Here is a 19,601-nt window from a genome sequence, read left to right on the forward strand (position 1 = left end):
CATCATGCTGTTTCCAATCAAGGCAAATATTTATGTACAAAAGCCAAAACTTTCACCTTCCTGGGTCTAAGGAGGATATGATGCATTGCTACACTGTAAAAAAAAAAAAATCTAGAATTTTACAAAATTTTCACCGTTTATTTTACAGATTTTCCCTGTATTTTCAAGATCAAGGAAAATATCAATGAAATGACAAAAACAGACTGATTTTACATGTCAAATGTAAAATAACACGAAAAAACTGTAACTGTGAATAACCATAAAATTTAAATTTTTTTAAAATAAATTTTTTTCTTTTTTCACAGAAAAGTACAGTTAAAATACATTTGCAAATGTATCATAATTTCACAAATATTTATTTTCTATTTATGACATTAAACTGTTAATTTAAAGTTTAATACTGTAAAAAAAATAAATAAATAAAACGAGATAAAATTACTGACAATTAACTGTAAAAGAAGTATTTGTTCTGTAAGTTTAACAAGACTTGTTTGTTAATTGACAAATATCTAATTATAGGAGGTTTCACAGAAAAAATGTTGAATAAATGTATTTTTGTGAATGGATAACATGTATAAGCACTGATAAACTGTCCAAATACAGTTTTTAATCAGTGGATTGTACAATTTAGTCTCATTAAAAATTATTTATATATATATATATATATATATATATATATATATTTATAGGTAATTTGATTGTTTTAATACATGTAAATACTCTTTATTAAACATTAAAAAGTAAAAAAAAAAAAAGCAAAATCTCATGTAAATTTAGGGCAAAAAACTGTATTTTAATTATGGAAAATTACCATATTTTTACCAGATGGTTATTTTCCGTTATTTAACAGTATTTTTTTGGCACCCATGCTGCCGGAATATTACTGTGCTTTTTTTTTTAATGTTTTTTTTTTTTTTTTTTTTACAGTGTAAAACTGGAATCTCAGCCATCATCACATTCGTATCATATATATATATGTTTTTTTTATGTTAGCAGAACCAATAGGGTCTGTTAGTCTGCATTGGTATTTATTGATTATTTAAATGGATTTATTCGTAAGTCCTTTCAATGATCTTGTATTTGTGCACTGATATGCACTGAATTTATTTCTGTTCGTCTCATTGCACTCTGGTTGTGGGCTGATGTCTGCGGTAAACTGCAAATGAATTGCCCGTATGGGATAAATAAAGTTTTCTGAATCTGAATCCATCACAGCTGTTCGACCTACTAGCCTGATATAAGTTTGTCCAGCAATGGTGTCATGCATTTAGGCCAGAATGATGGCTCAACAGAGAAGGGCTGCCAAAGACAAGTGGGCCAAAGAGAAGTTGCAACTAAACTTGACGTGTGTTTTAAGCAGACCTCAGGTTGGTTTGTTGTGCATTGTTTACGGGATAATAGAGCATGTGATAAATCCACACCATCTGGTATTAGAGCCAAACTCCAGCCCTCTTTAAGCCTCTGATCCTCAAGCCTCAACAACAAAATACAGTCAGTAACTGGGTAGCTGTTAATTAACCAGGAACTAAATAAACTTAACAACAACACTACTGTGCAGGGTTTTAGCAAAAGTACATGGGGCTAAGAGTGAAGCAATTCAAGTTTGGAAATCTGTCATTGGTAATCTCCAACAACTTTGTAATATTTCTACTAACTCAGGCTCTGGACCTGTGGGGTAGTTTATCTAATTATTTTGTTTTCATTTTATTTTCATTTGTATATTATTATTATTATTATTATTATTATTATTATTATTATTATTATTAACACAAGATACAGGGTCAGTACAGTCATGTTTATTCCTTCAGCTATCACAATTTTAAACTCTGACAGCAGCCATTTTAGTCATTTTTTTGAGATTTTTTCTTTTTTCTTTCTTTCTTTTTTTCTTGTTAGCAGAACCAATAGGGTCTTTTAGTCTGCATTGGTATTAATTGGTTATTTATTGTTGATTATTCAAATGCATTATTTGTACGTCATTTCAATGATCTTGTATTTGTGCACTGATTTATTTATTTATGTTTGTCACTTTGCACTTTGGTTGTGGGCTGATGTCTGTGGTAAGCTGCAAATGAATTGCCCGTATGCGATAAATAAAGTTTTCTGAATCTGAATCTGAATGTAATCTGTCTATACATTGTGTAAATGTAAAATGCTAAACAAAAAACTATGTGTAATACATTTTGGTTAAGATAAATAAAAGGTTGATCACAAAAAAACATTACTGCCGTGGCTATAAAACCCAGCACTGCTCAAAATGTAAAAGAACTAAAAAAAACAAAAAAGAAAATATAAAATATCCCATGAGTCTCTGTACTCCTATAGTGCATCTGATATTCTACAAATCAGATATTGTGTAATTTTTGGTTTAGATTAGCTGAAGTAAGGCTAACATGAAGCTAACATGAAGAACGTTTTCTGTAATATGTGCATAAATAATAGGGATGTAATGATGGAACTGTTTCAGTTCGGGGCCTTTGATACCAGGGCTGTGTATTGGCAAGAATCTGGTGATACGATACAAATCCCAATACTAAGATCATGATACAATATATCACGATATGTCATGATACTGTTAAAAAGGCAAGTTTTGGTTTCTTTTTTTTTTTTAATGATTATTTCCTGGAAGAATAGAATTACACCAGAAATCTGCACAAATACTAAGCACATTTGTATTTGATCACAACAGTATCTGATCCTATATCACAAAATGTTCCTGTGTTAAAACTTAAATTATGTTTTACAGACATTACAGTTTAAGATCCTGCACAAATGTTCATATTCTATTAGTTACCTCCGCCAAGGAGGTTATGTTTTTGCCAGGGTTTGTTTGTTTGTTTGTTTGTCTGTCCGTTAGTGTGCAACATAACTCAAAAAGTTATGGACAGATTTTGATGAAATTTTCAGGGTTTGTTGGAAATGGGATAAGGAAGAAATGATTAAATTTTGGTGGTGATCAGGGGTGGGGGGGCCCACGGGGGGGGGGGGGCGCAGACCAGAAAATTTCATCAAAATCTGTCCATAACTTTTTGAGTTGTGTTGCACACTAATGGACAGACAAACAGACAGACAAACAAACAAACCCTGGCAAAAACATAACCTCCTTGGCGTGGGGGGGCCCACGAGGGGGGCCACTGATCAGCCTTGGCGGAGGTCTGCGCTCTCCGAGTGCTTCTAGTTCATAACTAACATCATAACATTATTTTTGTGTAATCCCAACGAAGGAACTAACATCTGCCTCTCAAACAGTAAAAAGTGCTTTTAGGATGCTTCAAATAACCATTATTTAATAAAACAGTGTTAAATAATAATAAATAAAATATAAACAATAAAGAAAAGCAAAAAACAAAAATGAGCCCCCGCCATATCTACATTTGAATAAAAACCTAAAAATATCGATACAGTACTTTTTAATATTGATACAGTATTGTGACATGAAATATTGTGATATATTGCAGAACTGATATTTTCTAACACCCCTATTCGATATAAGACAGAGGTGTACCGAACGAATGCATGTGGCCTATGTGAAGAACGTAAACACTCAGGAAGCAGGGTGGACACAAGCAGAACCCATGTGCAGGGTTTCCCTACATTCGGCAGTGATGAATTCTCAGCAGCACTGCAAAAAACAAAACAAAAAAACCCCACTTCATTCTGAGGCTGGAGCACCAATGAGGAGGGGGGGTTTAACATGACAACAGAGAGTATAACAGAGGCACAGAAGCCGGGTCGGACGTTTGAAGCATGTTAAGTTTCACTTTCGGTTTTCAGTAGTTAGCAAGCGTACCCCCCCTTCACTGGATTCCTTCACTGTACCGAAAATGTATTGAACCGAAGACCCTTGTACCGAAAACGTACTGAACCCAACATTTTCTGTACCATTACACCCCTAGTAAATAATAATACATTTACATTTTACATTTACGCATTTGGCAAAGCGATTTTCAGGGGAAAACCAAAAATAAAAGAAAAATACAAGAATAGATTGAAGACATAAAACAGCTGTACAATTAAAACAGTGTCGTACAGAGGGATAAAAAAAAGTGAAATGATAGACCAAAATGCAAGAATGGATTAAAAAGACATAAAAACAGCTGTACAGTTAAAAACAGTGAAATAAAAATACCAATGAAAACAACAGAATAAATATAATAATACATTTAAAATGGAACATCCATACATTTAAATACACTGGCATCTTTGGCACACTCTAATGATACTTTAAGATCATTGTTTTAATATTTAAAAAGTAAACACCACATGTAGCTCATTTAATGTAATAAATCCAACATATCAGTGAAGAAATAAAGTAAAAAGAAAAAAGAAAACTACATAATGTAAGAGGGAAAATGATGTTATTGTTGCAAGAATCACCACATGATATGAGTTAAATACCAAGTAAAACAACAGAATAAACATAATAATACATTTAAAATGGAATATCCATACAGTTAAATACACACTGGCATCTTTGGTATACTCTAATGATACTTTAAGATCATTGTTTTAATATTTTTAAAGTAAACACCATGTGTAGCTCATTTAAAGTAGTAAATCCAACAAATCAGTGAAGAAATAAAGTTATAAGAAAAAAGAAAAATACATAATGTAAGAGGGAAAATGATGAGTTATTGTTGCAAGAATCACCACATGATATGAGTTAAATACCAAGTAAAACAACAGAATAAACATAATAATACATTAAAAATGAAATGTTTGAAAGTGCTAGGGCAGGAAGTGCTCTCTGAAGAGCTGGTAATAAATAAATGAATTTAAATAATAATAAATACTTAAACTCTTAACTACGACTGAAAGATATATCGTTATCGTATCGATATCGAGATATGAACATTCAAGATATTAACATTGAAAAAGCCACAATATAAACGATATAGATTTCCGCCGTGCTCGCCCTGCATGTACAGCTCTGGAAGTCACAAGGAATTTAATTTATTTGTACTTTATGTTAATGTTGATGACTGGCAGTGAGTTCTTATAAATAAAACTGCACTTCCCACATTCTTTTGTATTATGATATTAGTATTTTTCTGAAAAATGCTTGGTTTTCACCGAACCCGTAGTCATATCGTATCGCTATCGAGATATCTGGCATGAATATCGAGATATGAAATGTTGTCCATATCGTTCAGCTCTACTCTTAACTATGCACAGTCCAGTCTGGGGATTACTCCAACTGTTCCTTCCTGATGTATTAGTTAAACAGTACAACCATTCAACTCACACTCACACTTCCCCTGGAACTGTAAAAGACGAATTCCTTGTATAGTAGATGTTCTATAACTTCACAAAAACCACCACAATGTTGAATATATCAGTAGTGGCAGTGACTTAAAATCTCATTAAACTCTGTCCCCTGAGACAAACTGTAATTACTGCAGCACAAAAGCACCCTTTTGATAACTTATTTACTGCTCCTTCTCGCTGAAAGCAACTGCCTCACCCAACAACCGCAAGCAATCCGATTGATTTGACAAACTCGGGCGAAAAACAGGGAAGGATTTGGAATAGAAAAAGTCAAACTATATATGGAGAGACAAGTAAAAAGATGGCAGGACTGGCAGCAGGAACAGTTCCTCTGACAGTGGCTACAGATTGTGTGTTTTTGGGGTGTGTAGGTGGATGGATGTGGGATCTGGGCTCTTGTCTCTTCCTTCTTTGTGACAAGAATTAAAGTATAGAGTTAAAAGGTCCAAAACTTCACATGAAAGAAGAGAACAGTCTTTTTTTTTGTTCTGGGGGCAAATTAGACAAGACAGGGAAAGCAAAAGATAAGAGAGTGAGAGGGATAACCCCCTTGAGAGTGCAGTAATAACAAGCAGTATTTTAATATAACACAAAGTAGAGAGCTGTGAAGTAGTGCAACAATTTAAACTGGGGTTTTCTTTGGCCCACAGATGTTTTGCTGAGCTCTTTGCACTCGGAGACAATAAGAAAAACAGCCTCGTCATGCAGCTACCTGTTGAGGTATGACTCAAAGAGCGGCTTAGTGAAAAACTCCTACTGAGCTGTTCCACTGTGTGTATGTTATTTGATCCAGCCATTTAACGAAGAAAACCAGGGTCACAGACAGGCAGCCACACAGTGTATTATATGTCTGAATATGCACCAGACTGGAAGAAAGACTTACTCTGTTTCCTCCTCCTTAAAGAAAAAAACTTCTCCCAGCTTTTAAAAGCATGTCTTAATTCTAAAACTAGAAGCACCTCCGCCAAGGCTGATCAGTGGCCCCCCCCGTGGGCCCCCCCACCCCCGATCACCACCAAAATGTAATCATTTCTTCCTTATCCCATTTCCAACAAACCCTGAAAATTTCATCCAAATCTGTCCTTAACTTTTTGAGTTATGTTGCACACTAACAGACAGACAAACAAACAAACAGACAAACAAACAAACAAACCCTGGCAAAAACATAACCTCCTTGGCGGAGGTAATAACTGGGCCACATCACATAAAATACTCTAATGTACTGGAAGTGTGTACTCAAAAATCAAAATAAAACTTATTGTTAGCCTCATGGCATAATTATCTAAATCAGGGGTGTCAAACATGAGGCCCGGAGGCCAAAACCGGCCCGCCAAAGGTTCCAGTCCGGCCCACGGGATAAAATTTGCAAAAATTACACTTCAGATATTAACAATCAAGGATGTGGAACTCATTTTAGTTCAGGTTCCACATACAGGACAACGTGATCTCAACTAAAATAATAGCCTAATAACTAATAAATAATGACTCCAAATTTTCTTAGTTTATTGTGAAAAACATAATATTACATTATACCTATAAATAATGACAACTCCATATTTTTCTCTTTGTTTTAGTGTAAAAACTTGCATTAAATTATGAAAATATTAACATTTACAAACAATCCTTTAACTATAAAATGTGAAAAACCTGAAATTTTGCAAGTAAAATTTTAACATTCACTTCCTGTTATTAAACTGATTTGTGCCTTTGTAGATCCAATCCATAATATGCATTTACAAGTGGTACTGTGAGGTGTAATATTGTTAAAATTGCACTTATTTTTCTCAAGAAAGCTCATTTTTTTCAGGTTCTTCACATCATTTTTGTTTGGATAGTTTGTAAATGTACGTATTTTCATAATTTAATTTTGCTCGTACTAAAACAAAGAGAAAAATTTGGAGTCATCATTATTTACAAGTTATTATGCTGTTGTTTTTCTGGTCCGGCCCACTGGAGATCAATTTGGGCTTAATGTGGCCCCTCAACTAAAATGAGTTTGACACCCCTGACCTAAATCATACACAAATGGACAAAAGTATTGAGACACGTTGAATTCAGGAGTTTCTTTTCTAACAGGGGTCTGGGATACAAAACAGTAATGACAAATATCATAATATAGTTTTATATTGGAATAAATTATTACAAACAGCACTAGGCTGTCCACAGTCATTATTACAATATTATATACATATTATTATTATTATTATTATTATTATTATTATTATTATTATCAATAATAATAATAATAATACTAATACTACTACTACTACTATTACTACTACCACTACTACTACTACTACTACTAATAATAATAATAATAATAAGCTGGAGGAGGTGTCTGGGGAGAGGGAAGTCTGGGCGTCCCTGCTTAGACTGTTACCCCCACGACCCGGCCCCGGATAAGCGGTGGATAATGGATGGATAATAATAATAATAATAATAATAATAATAATAATAATAATAATAATAATAATAACTTTATTTATATAGCACCTTTAAAAACTGAGTTTACAAAGTGCTTTGACAGAAAGCAAAAGTGCACAACAGCAGAATAAAAACATAGCAAACAACACAACACAATAGAGGAGATGAGTACAGCAAACATGAAAACATGGTTAACTTTGAATGCATCATAGTGGAGAGGGCAGAAATAACAGAACATGATACCGTCAAATGCAAAAGGAAGGAGTGGAATAAAATCACATCATTTATATTTGTATAAATTAATAACCAAAACAGGGTAAAATTAAATATTCAACATTAAAAACATTAAAAAGAGACATCACATGAAGGCAAGTCTATAAAAATACGTTTTAAGAAGTGACTTAAAAGATGACACAGGCTTATTACAAATTACTTCAACGTGTTTTCTCAAATTCGACTTTGAGTTCTTATCGGCTGAAATGTCGATTTGTTTGGGCAGACACAGATGACAGCACATGACACTGCTGTTCTTTTTCATAGACTGGAAGGCAAAATTACTTTGAATGTGCGGCCAGGGGTGTTCCGAACTTCTGTCTCGTCTAAATCCGAATCACAAGCTGTTGTTTCAGCCATTGCTGACATCTGGTGCACTCACTCTGCTCCTGTGTGAAATTGGCACCAAACTGTCATGTGACTGCCTGGCTACATCTGATTGGTGAAATACAGTCATGTGAGTTTGTGGCAAAAGTCTTTCCAACAAAACAAAACAAATGGTTTGTGCATTAACAAATGACCAAAAATAAAAGAAACAAGCGGAATGTACGCCATTGTAAATGAGTTTCTTCTTCAAAAAAACACTTGAGTAAAAGTAAAAAGTATGTCGTATTAAAAGTACTCTTAAAAATACAATTTATGTAAAAAGTTGCTTAAATAAATGTAACGAAGTCTGAATCCGAATCACAAGCTGTTATTTCATCCATTGCTGACATCTGGTGTGCTCACTCTGCTCCTGTGGGAAACTGGTGCCAAACTGTCATGTGACTGCCTGGCTACATCTGATTGGTGGTACAGAGTCGTACATAGCTAGAGTAGCTACGTTTGATTGGTGAAATACAGTCATGTGAGTTTGTGGCAGAAGTCTTTCCAACAAAACAAAGCAAATGCTTCATGCATTAACGAATGACCAAAAATAAAAGTAACGAGCGGAATGTATGCCATTGTAGCAGAGAAGAAGTAGTGTTTCCTCTTCATAAATATACTTGAGTAGAAGTAAAAAGTATCTCATATTAAAAGTACTCTTAAAAGTACAATTTATGCAAAAAGTTGGTGAAGTAAATGTGATGAAGTCCGAATCCGAATCACTAGCTGTTGTTTCAGCCATTGCTGACGTTCGGTGTGCTCACTCTGCTCCTGTGTGAAACTGGCGTCAAACTGTCATGTGACTGCCTGGCTACATCTGATTGGTGGTACAGAGTTGATTGGTGAAATACTGTCATGTGAGTTTTTGGCCAAAATCTTTCCAACAAAACAAAACAAATGGTTTGTGCATTAACAAATGATCAAAAATAAAAGTAACAAGTGGAATGTACGCCATTGTAATGGAGTAGAAGTAGCGTTTCTTCTTCAAAAATATACTTGAGTAAAAGTAAAAAGTATGTTGTATTAAAAGTACTCTTAAAAGTACAATTTAAGTAAAAAGTTGGTTAAGTAAATGTAACAAAGTAAATGTAACATGTTACTACCCACCTCTGTCCGTAACAGTGTATTTGATCTAGAGCTACAACCGATTAATTGACTCAAAGCGATCAAAAAAAAAAAAATCATTCAACCACAATTCTCCTGAATCACAGCTTTGTTTCCTGCTTTTAAACATTGGTTCCACTGCTGTGTTTCACACGGACGCTTATTGTGACGCACAAAGAAGCTTCAATTCAGGAAAACTGCAATAGAATATTTCCCTTCAATCAATTCGAGTCGATTAATCGAATCGTGAATTTTTGCATTTGTTTGAAGCACCTAATCGATTAATCGGTTGCAGCTCTACTTTGACCCCCCCCCCCCCCCCGTATAGTAGACATGGTCTAAAATTTTATGTTGCAGGTTTTTTAGTCAAAAGGAACATAATTATGACCTAATTTTAATTTTTATGGTGCTTTTAAGACACACCCTAACAGACATACCTATTTACATACGGAAAATCAGCATAAATAAGCCTTTAGGCAATAAGGTACGAGAAGTTACTTTTAAACTGATCCATAGATGTTATCTGGTGAAGACCTGTATGATTAAATATAAAAGAAATATTGATACTCTGTTCTTTTTGCAGCAACGCAGAGGAAACAATGTCATTTATTTTGGGATTGCACCTACACACATATATTTTGGATTGATTTAAATAATTTTATAAACACAAAAATTGACTCTTTGTATAAATTGAACTTTCAACACATTTTATTTGGCCCATCACACATTGATAAAATAACTCCAGAAAAAAAGATATATTATCAACCTTTTGATTATTTTTGCCAAATTTCACATTCATTGCTCCAAATTTGCACATCAACGTCCAAACATCACTGTTTTCAAAGCCCTTTTTTCCAATTACGTGGACAATTTGAGAAACAGTATAAATTCTAAAGCAAATAAAACAAACAAAAAAAAAAGTCAAATGTATAATCTTATTCAATTTGTATAATTTCTGTTTATTCCTCGAGCAATTTTTTATTTTTATTACATATATTTTTTAATTTTATTTATTTATTTATTTATTTATTTATTTATTTATTTATTTATTTTTTCTTTCGTAATGTTTTTACTTACATGTATTTCTCTACAGGGTGGGGAAGCAAAATTTACAATGAACATTTAGTTGTTTTTTCTCAGCAGGCACTACGTCAATTGTTTTGAAACCAAACATATATTGATGTCATAATCATACCTAACACTATTATCCATACCTTTTCAGAAACTTTTGCCCATATGAGTAATCAGGAAAGCAAACGTCAAAGAGTGTGTGATTTGCTGAATGCACTCGTCACACCAAAGGAGATTTCAGAAATAGTTGGAGTGTCCATAAAGACTGTTTATAATGGAAAGAAGAGAATGACTATGAGCAAAACTATTACCAGAAAGTCTGGAAGTGGAGGAAGCAACAAAAAACGTACCAAAGCTTTTATTAAAGCTCTCAAATCCAAAATCCTAAAGGATCCAACCAAATCCATGAGAAAAATGGCAACTGAACCTGAGGTAGACAACAAGACCGTTAGAAATGCAGTAAACTCTTACACAAGAACACCAAAACACTTGTTGACAACAGCAACAAATCCAGCTTTAGCAATTTTTGGGAATCATGTTTATGTCCGCCTTCTAGCCCAGATCTAAACCCTCTGGATTCTGCTGTTTGGGGCGTTTTAGAACATGCTACCAATAGAACATCACACAGCAATGTCGACTTTCTTAAAGATACTATTGAAGAAGAATGGGAGAAGTTGTCACCCGAATATTTGAGGAACACTTGCGCAAGTTTCAGGAAGCGTGTGAAGGCAGTTATTGAGAAAGGAGGAGGACACATAGAATAAAAACATTTTCTATTATGTACATTTTCTTGTGGCAAATAAATTCGCATGACTTTCAATAAACTAATTGGTCATACACTGTCTTTCAATCCCTGCCTCAAAATATTGTAAATTTTGCTTCCCCACCCTGTATATAATGTAAAAGATTTTGTGAATTATGGAACTTTCTACTAGGGCTGTGCAATTAATCGAAATTCAATTACGATTTCGATTATTACACGCAACGATTACAAAAATTATGTAATCGAGAAAAAACGATTATTAATTTTGAGTTGTTTAATTCACGCGCACGCAAGCTACCATGAGCTGCTCTGCCCCGCCCCCCTCTCAGCTACTGCTGCCTGCTTGCCAGCAGGTTCACCTAAAGAGGAAAGTTGTACCTAGCGGTCTGGAAAAATAGCAGGAGAATTGCAGCAGAAGTGCTTGGTAAACAAAAAAGGCAAGTCAAATTCAATTGTATGGAATCACTTTGGGTTTGATGAAGAGCAAAAACCCATTACGTGCAAAAAGTGTTTCGTAGTTGTGTCCGCACCGACCGCTAACACAGCAAATCTTTTTAACCATCTAAAGTTTAACCACCGCGACCTTTATCATAATCTTACGAAAAACTAAAACACATAAAAAAAACTCCGTCTATAACTTCGTCCGCAATGCAATCTTCTGTCTCCGAATCTCTTTACGCTGCAACTCCCGTATTAACCTAACTGAAACCTCACGGCACGCCACTGAATTTACTATGTTTCATACTACACTGAACATACTTGAATTTATAATTTGCACTTTACGTGAGTTTTTTTTTTTTTTTTTTTTTTTTTAATCGCTCCAGTTCTATGGCAAGTCTAGAGCAGTTTAATTCCAGTGCACTATTTGTTTACAAAAGGAAACATACTTGAATTTACAGTACACTTATTTGCATTCAAAGATTTTTTTGTTTCGTACAAAAGTGAACATACTTTGTTTTAATGGTTAAAAGCTTTATTTATATTTAAAGAGTATATCTTAAAGAGTATATCTGTTTTGCAAGAAAAACATAAACAACTTTAAGGTTAACAATTTTTAATAATCGTGATTTCAATTATTGCTAAAATAATCGTGATTTTTTTTTTTTTCTATAATCGAGCAGCCCTACTTTCTACCCTTGTTGTTGTATACTATTATGTATATTTACTGTTCTATGTTTATTGTTTAAATAAATTCCAAAAAAAACACCTTTAGGCAATTACACTATGAGGCTAACGTTATGTAAAGCCTTAACTTATGCCAGAGTAGATAAAATGCACTGCTTTGTACAGGTTTAAACACCTGGGATCACAGAGACACATTCATCCGAGAGTGATAAGCACACATGAAAAACAGCCCACTGTAATACTCTGCTACAGAAAATAACATCCCCATAATCAAATAACACTAAATCAGGGACTCTGGAATAATCATGACAGCCATCTTAAACCCACACAGATGAAAGCACAGATTTGCATACATCACGATAACAAATCACCCCAAAAAACACACAAAAAAACAAAACTGGTCTGATTACATTTTAGCGTGGTGTTCTGTACTGAATGCAAACACATGAGTAATGCTGCCCGTGTCCACCGCTCACCTTCACTGTACGCCACCGCCACGAACAAATGAAGGGCAACGTGAACGTATGAGAAATAGCTGGGGAGCGTGGAGGCCACCGGCTTCCCATCATGCAAAGCGTGCCTCAGAAATAGAGCAGGAGAAGGCAAGGACCCCTGGGATGGTGGCACAGAGCTAAGAAAAGAGCTCTTCTGCTCTCATTTTAACAGGGACAGGTGCTGGAGGAGGAGAGAGGTAGGCCAGACTAAAGACAGAGTCGACTCGTAGGTGTTCATTCAAATACAGCGTGTCAGAGTTAACATTTCAACCGCCACCGCCGCTCTCTGCTCATAACAACACCGCCGCCACCACGCCATTTAGCCTTTTAGACGCCATCTATTTAATAGCAGAAATTTAATGCTTACGTCCCAGATCCATTAACCTAAAAAAGAAAAATCACACCGCATCCGTTCGCAGCCTCATTTTCCCTGTGTGAGTCTCCTCTCAGGTAATTACTGGGAGGGTTATGAGAGGTGTTCTGTATGTGGCCTTTACCCAGCTGCAACCTAAGCAGTCCAGTGGTCGACTACAGTGGAATGTTGGGTCGTTTTGTTTTTTTTTTTCTTTCTCTCATGCATGAAATTTCCCCAATGACATGTTTTGTGCTGAATCATACACGTGTTATTAAAATGTGGCCATGTTACAGCGGATGATAAGGGGTTTGATTTCCTCTGGCTAAGGAGAAGGGGTCAGGGAGTGGACGGAATGTATTATTATTATTATTATTATCATTATTATTATTATTATTATTATTTCATTCATTGTACTTATTAATTTTGTTGATTTATTATTTGTTTTTGTCCATTTTATTCATTAATTGGCAGTTTTTCTACATTTTGTTGCCTATTTTTTATATTTTTTTCTTCAATTTAGTTCAGTTTGTGGTTTATTTTGTTCATTTTACTTATTAATTTGTTGATTTTTTGTTCATTTTTGAACATTCTATTCATTACTTTGGCTCTTTTTCTTCATTTTGTTGCTTATTTAATCATTTTTACTTTATTTTAGTACATCTTTTACTCATTTTTTCCACATTATTTATCATTTTGTAGGGTTTTTAGTGTTCATTTTACATATCAAAATATATATCTAAACCAAGTGTCTCCATCCACTGTTATTAATCCAACTCCATGGGTTTTCCTGGTGAATCAATGTTGTCGAAGATTACGATGTTTCCACGGTAACAACAGAGCCTCTGAACATCCAAATGGGTCACTTATTTTGTACATTTTCTTCAATTTTGATCAGCTTTTGGTTTATTTTGTTCATTTTACTTATTCATTTGTTAATTTATTGTTCATTTTTGCACAGTTTATCATTACTTTGGCTGTTTTTCTTCATTTTGTTGATTATTTAATCCTTTTTCCTTCATTTTAGCACTTTATTTTAGTTATTTTGTTAATTTTTCTACATTTAGTTGCCTCTTTTATTACTTTTTCTTCAATTTCGTTCAGCTTTTGGTTTATTTCGTTCATTTTACGTATCAATTACTTTATTTATTGATCATTTTGGACATTTTATTCCTTACTTTGGATGTTTTTGTTCATCCATATGAGAGGTGGTTGATTACAGTTTAATGTTTTGTTTTTTTTCTTCTTCTTTTGCTCATGCATGAAATTTCCCCAATGACATGTTTTGTGCTGAATCATACACGTGTTATTAAAATGTGGCCATGTTACGGCGGTTGATAAGGGGCTTGATTTCCTCTGGCTAAGGAGAAGGGGTCAGGGAGTGGACGGAATGTATTATTATTATTATTATTATTATTTCATTCATTGTACTTATTAATTTTGTTGATTTATTATTTGTTTTTGTCCATTTTATTCATTAATTGGCAGTTTTTCTACATTTTATTGCCTATTTTTATATTTTTTTCTTCAATTTAGTTCAGTTTGTGGTTTATTTTGTTCATTTTACTTATTAATTTGTTGATTTTTTGTTCATTTTTGAACATTCTATTCATTACTTTGGCTCTTTTTCTTCATTTTGTTGCTTATTTAATCATTTTTACTTTATTTTAGTACATCTTTTACTCATTTTTTCCACATTATTTATCATTTTGTAGGGTTTTTAGTGTTCATTTTACATATCAAAATATATATCTAAACCAAGTGTCTCCATCCACTGTTATTGATCCAACTCCATGGGTTTTCCTGGTGAATCAATGTTGTCGAAGATTACGATGTTTCCACAGTAACAACAGAGCCTCTGAACATCCAAATGGGTCACTTATTTTGTACATTTTCTTCAATTTTGATCAGCTTTTGGTTTATTTTGTTCATTTTACTTATTCATTTGTTAATTTATTGTTCATTTTTGCACAATTTATCATTACTTTGGCTGTTTTTCTTCATTTTGTTGATTATTTAATCCTTTTTCCTTCATTTTAGCACTTTATTTTAGTTATTTTGTTAATTTTTCTACATTTAGTTGCCTCTTTTATTACTTTTTCTTCAATTTTGTTCAGCTTGTGGTTTATTTCATTCATTTTACATATCAATTAGTTTATTTATTGATCATTTTGGATATTTTATTCCTTACTTTGGATGTTTTTGTTCATCCATGAGAGGTGGTTGACTACAGTTTAATGTTTTGGTTTTTTCTTCTTCTTTCGCTCATGCATGAAATTTCCCCAATGACATGTTTTGTGCTGAATCATACACGTGTTATTAAAATGTGGCCATGTTACGGCGGTTGATAAGGGGCTTGATTTCCTCTGGCTAAGGAGAAGGGGTCAGGGAGTGGACGGAATGTATTATTATTATTATTATTATTATTTCATTCATTGTACTTATTAATTTTGTTGATTTATTATTTGTTTTTGTCCATTTTATTCATTAATTGGCAGTTTTTCTACATTTTGTTGCCTATTTTTATATTTTTTTCTTCAATTTAGTTCAGTTTGTGGTTTATTTTGTTCATTTTACTTATTAATTTGTTGATTTTTTGTTCATTTTTGAACATTCTATTCATTACTTTGGCTCTTTTTCTTCATTTTGTTGCTTATTTAATCATTTTTACTTTATTTTAGTACATCTTTTACTCATTTTTTCCACATTATTTATCATTTTGTAGGGTTTTTAGTGTTCATTTTACATATCAAAATATATATCTAAACCAAGTGTCTCCATCCACTGTCATTGATCCAGCTCCATGGGTTTTCCTGGTGAATCAATGTTGTCGAAGATTACGATGTTTCCACGGTAACAACAGAGCCTCTGAACATCCAAATGGGTCACTTATTTTGTACATTTTCTTCAATTTTGATCAGCTTTTGGTTTATTTTGTTCATTTTACTTATTCATTTGTTAATTTATTGTTCATTTTTGCACAGTTTATCATTACTTTGGCTGTTTTTCTTCATTTTGTTGATTATTTAATCCTTTTTCCTTCATTTTAGCACTTTATTTTAGTTATTTTGTTAATTTTTCTACATTTAGTTGCCTCTTTTATTACTTTTTCTTCAATTTCGTTCAGCTTTTGGTTTATTTCGTTCATTTTACGTATCAATTACTTTATTTATTGATCATTTTGGACATTTTATTCCTTACTTTGGATGTTTTTGTTCATCCATATGAGAGGTGGTTGATTACAGTTTAATGTTTTGGTTTTTTCTTCTTCTTTCGCTCATGCATGAAATTTCCCCAATGACATGTTTTGTGCTGAATCATACACGTGTTATTAAAATGTGGCCATGTTACAGCGGTTGATAAGGGGCTTGATTTCCTCTGGCTAAGGAGAAGGGGTCAGGGAGTGGACGGAATGTATTATTATTATTATTATTATTATTATTATTTCATTCATTGTACTTATTAATTTTGTTGATTTATTATTTGTTTTTGTCCATTTTATTCATTAATTGGCAGTTTTTCTACATTTTGTTGCCTATTTTTATATTTTTTTCTTCAATTTAGTTCAGTTTGTGGTTTATTTTGTTCATTTTACTTATTAATTTGTTGATTTTTTGTTCATTTTTGAACATTCTATTCATTACTTTGGCTCTTTTTCTTCATTTTGTTGCTTATTTAATCATTTTTACTTTATTTTAGTACATCTTTTACTCATTTTTTCCCCACATTATTTATCATTTTGTAGGGTTTTTAGTGTTCATTTTACATATCAAAATATATATCTAAACCAAGTGTCTCCATCCACTGTCATTGATCCAGCTCCATGGGTTTTCCTGGTGAATCAATGTTGTCGAAGATTACGATGTTTCCACGGTAACAACAGAGCCTCTGAACATCCAAATGGGTCACTTATTTTGTACATTTTCTTCAATTTTGATCAGCTTTTGGTTTATTTTGTTCATTTTACTTATTCATTTGTTAATTTATTGTTCATTTTTGCACAGTTTATCATTACTTTGGCTGTTTTTCTTCATTTTGTTGATTATTTAATCCTTTTTCCTTCATTTTAGCACTTTATTTTAGTTATTTTGTTAATTTTTCTACATTTAGTTGCCTCTTTTATTACTTTTTCTTCAATTTTGTTCAGCTTGTGGTTTATTTCATTCATTTTACATATCAATTAGTTTATTTATTGATCATTTTGGATATTTTATTCCTTACTTTGGATGTTTTTGTTCATCCATATGAGAGGTGGTTGACTACAGTTTAATGTTTTGGTTTTTTCTTCTTCTTTCGCTCATGCATGAAATTTCCCCAATGACATGTTTTGTGCCTAATCATACACGTGTTATTAAAATGTGGCCATGTTACGGCGGTTGATAAGGGGCTTGATTTCCTCTGGCTAAGGAAAAGGGGTCAGGGAGTGGACGGAATGTAAACACTTGACATTCCTGTTGAAGTTCTTGAAAGCAGACCACTGACACATTCAGTCACGAAGGAGCTCTTATTGTCAAAGCTGAAACTGCACATGAGCTCGAATTAGGCTCAGTTTGTAGTCTGGCTTCCACGCTAATCTTCAGAAGTTCCAACAGTGAAACACAAGCCATGTAGGACAGTGGGGTGGGGGTGGGGGGGACACACCCAACAAAGCTCCTTCTGCACCCGAGGACACACAGAACAGGGTGACCATATTACACACCAAGACACAGCCGGAGCTCCGCCTCCTCCTTCTGTTGTAACAAAGACTCAAAACTAGACTAAACGTATGAACAGTACGTCACTTCATTACTTTCAACCTTTTATTACCTCATGTTACTTTCTGTTGTCAGTGTTGAATGCACTAGTACTTCATATAACTCATATCATGTGGTGATTCCAGCAAAAATAATTCATCATATTCCCTCTTACATTGTGTTTTGTTTGTTTTACAGTATTTCTTCAACAATTTGTTGGATTTATTACATTAAATGAGCTACATGTGGTAGGATGTAGAAGATGATAGCGTTTCCACGGCAACAACAGAGCCTCTGAACGTCCAAATGGGTGGCTTATTTTGTGCATTTTTTATACACTTCATTTATTATTTAATGTTTTTGTTCATTATTTTGTTCATTTTTCTTCAATTTTGTTCAGCTTGTGATTTATTTTGTTCATTTTACTTACTTTTTTAAAAAACGTATTATTAATTATGATGAATTTGTTGATTTAATAGTCTTTTTTGTTCATTTTATTCATTATTTTGGCTGTTTTTTTTTTTTTCATTTTGTCACTTATGTAGTCATTTTTGCTTTATTTTAGTACATCTTTTCCACATTACTTTACTTCATTACTTTCAACCTTTTATTACCTCATGTTACTTTCCATTGTCAGTGTTGAATGCACTAGTACTTCATATAACTCACAACATGTGGTGATTCTAGCAAAAATAATTCAACATTTTCCCTCTTATATTATGTATTTTTCTTTTTTTTTTTTTAACTTTATTTCTTCAGCGATTTGTTGGATTTATCGCATTAAATGAGCTACATGTGGTGGGATGTAGAAGATGATGGCGTTTCCACGGTAACTATGGAGCCTCTGAACCTTCAGCGATTTGTTGGATTTATCGCATTAAATGAGCTACATGTGGTGGGATGTAGAAGATGATGGCGTTTCCACGGTAACTATGGAGCCTCTGAACATCCGAATGGGTGGCTTATTTTGTGCATTTTTTTAATACATTTATTTATTATTTATTGTTTTTGTTCATTTTGTCAGTTATTTTGTTCATTTTTCTTCATTTTTTTCAGGTTATGATTTATTTAATTCATTTTACTTATTATTATTATTATTATTATTATTATTATTATTATCAATTTGCTGATTTTTTAAAATTCTTTTTTGTTCATTTTATTCATTACTTTGGCTGTTTTTTTTTTTTTCATTTTGTCTCTTATTTAATCATTTTTGCTTTATTTTAGCACATCTTTTACTTATTTTTTTCCACATTACTTTACTTCATTACTTTCAACCTTTTATTACCTCATGTTACTTTCTGTTGTCAGTGTTGAATGCACTAGTACTTCATATAACTCATATCATATGGTGATTCTTGCAAAAACAATGCATCATTTTACCTCTTACATTATGTATTTTTCTTTTTTTTTTTTTTTTTTTAAACTGTATTTCTTTACCGATTTGTTGGATTTATTACATTAAATGAGCTACATGTGGTAGGATGTAGAAGATGATGGTGTTTCCACGGTAACAATGGAGCTTCTAAACATCCAAATGGGTCACTTATTTTTTACATTTTTCATACATTTTATTTATGATTCATTGTTTTTGTTCATCTTGTTAGTTATTTTGTTCATTTTTCTTC

At 33.0% G+C, this 19,601-nt stretch overlaps 1 protein-coding gene and 1 long non-coding RNA gene across 3 annotated transcripts in view; both read right to left on the reverse strand.

Annotated features, from left to right (window-relative positions):
- The window catches only part of baiap2a (BAR/IMD domain containing adaptor protein 2a), a 197,556-nt gene that overhangs the window by 92,843 nt on the left and 85,112 nt on the right, over positions 1–19,601 (reverse strand). The gene's annotated exons all lie outside the window — the stretch shown is intronic.
- LOC115424109 (uncharacterized) lies at positions 17,408–18,978 on the reverse strand. The gene is made up of 2 exons (XR_003936049.1): positions 18,921–18,978; positions 17,408–18,823 (listed from the first exon to the last, which is right to left on the reverse strand). It is a non-coding gene; the product is annotated as an uncharacterized LOC115424109 (long non-coding RNA).

The sequence above is a fragment of the Sphaeramia orbicularis genome, chromosome 8 (genome assembly GCF_902148855.1).
Source record: "Sphaeramia orbicularis chromosome 8, fSphaOr1.1, whole genome shotgun sequence".
In the NCBI taxonomy this organism is placed as follows: domain Eukaryota; kingdom Metazoa; phylum Chordata; class Actinopteri; order Kurtiformes; family Apogonidae; genus Sphaeramia; species Sphaeramia orbicularis.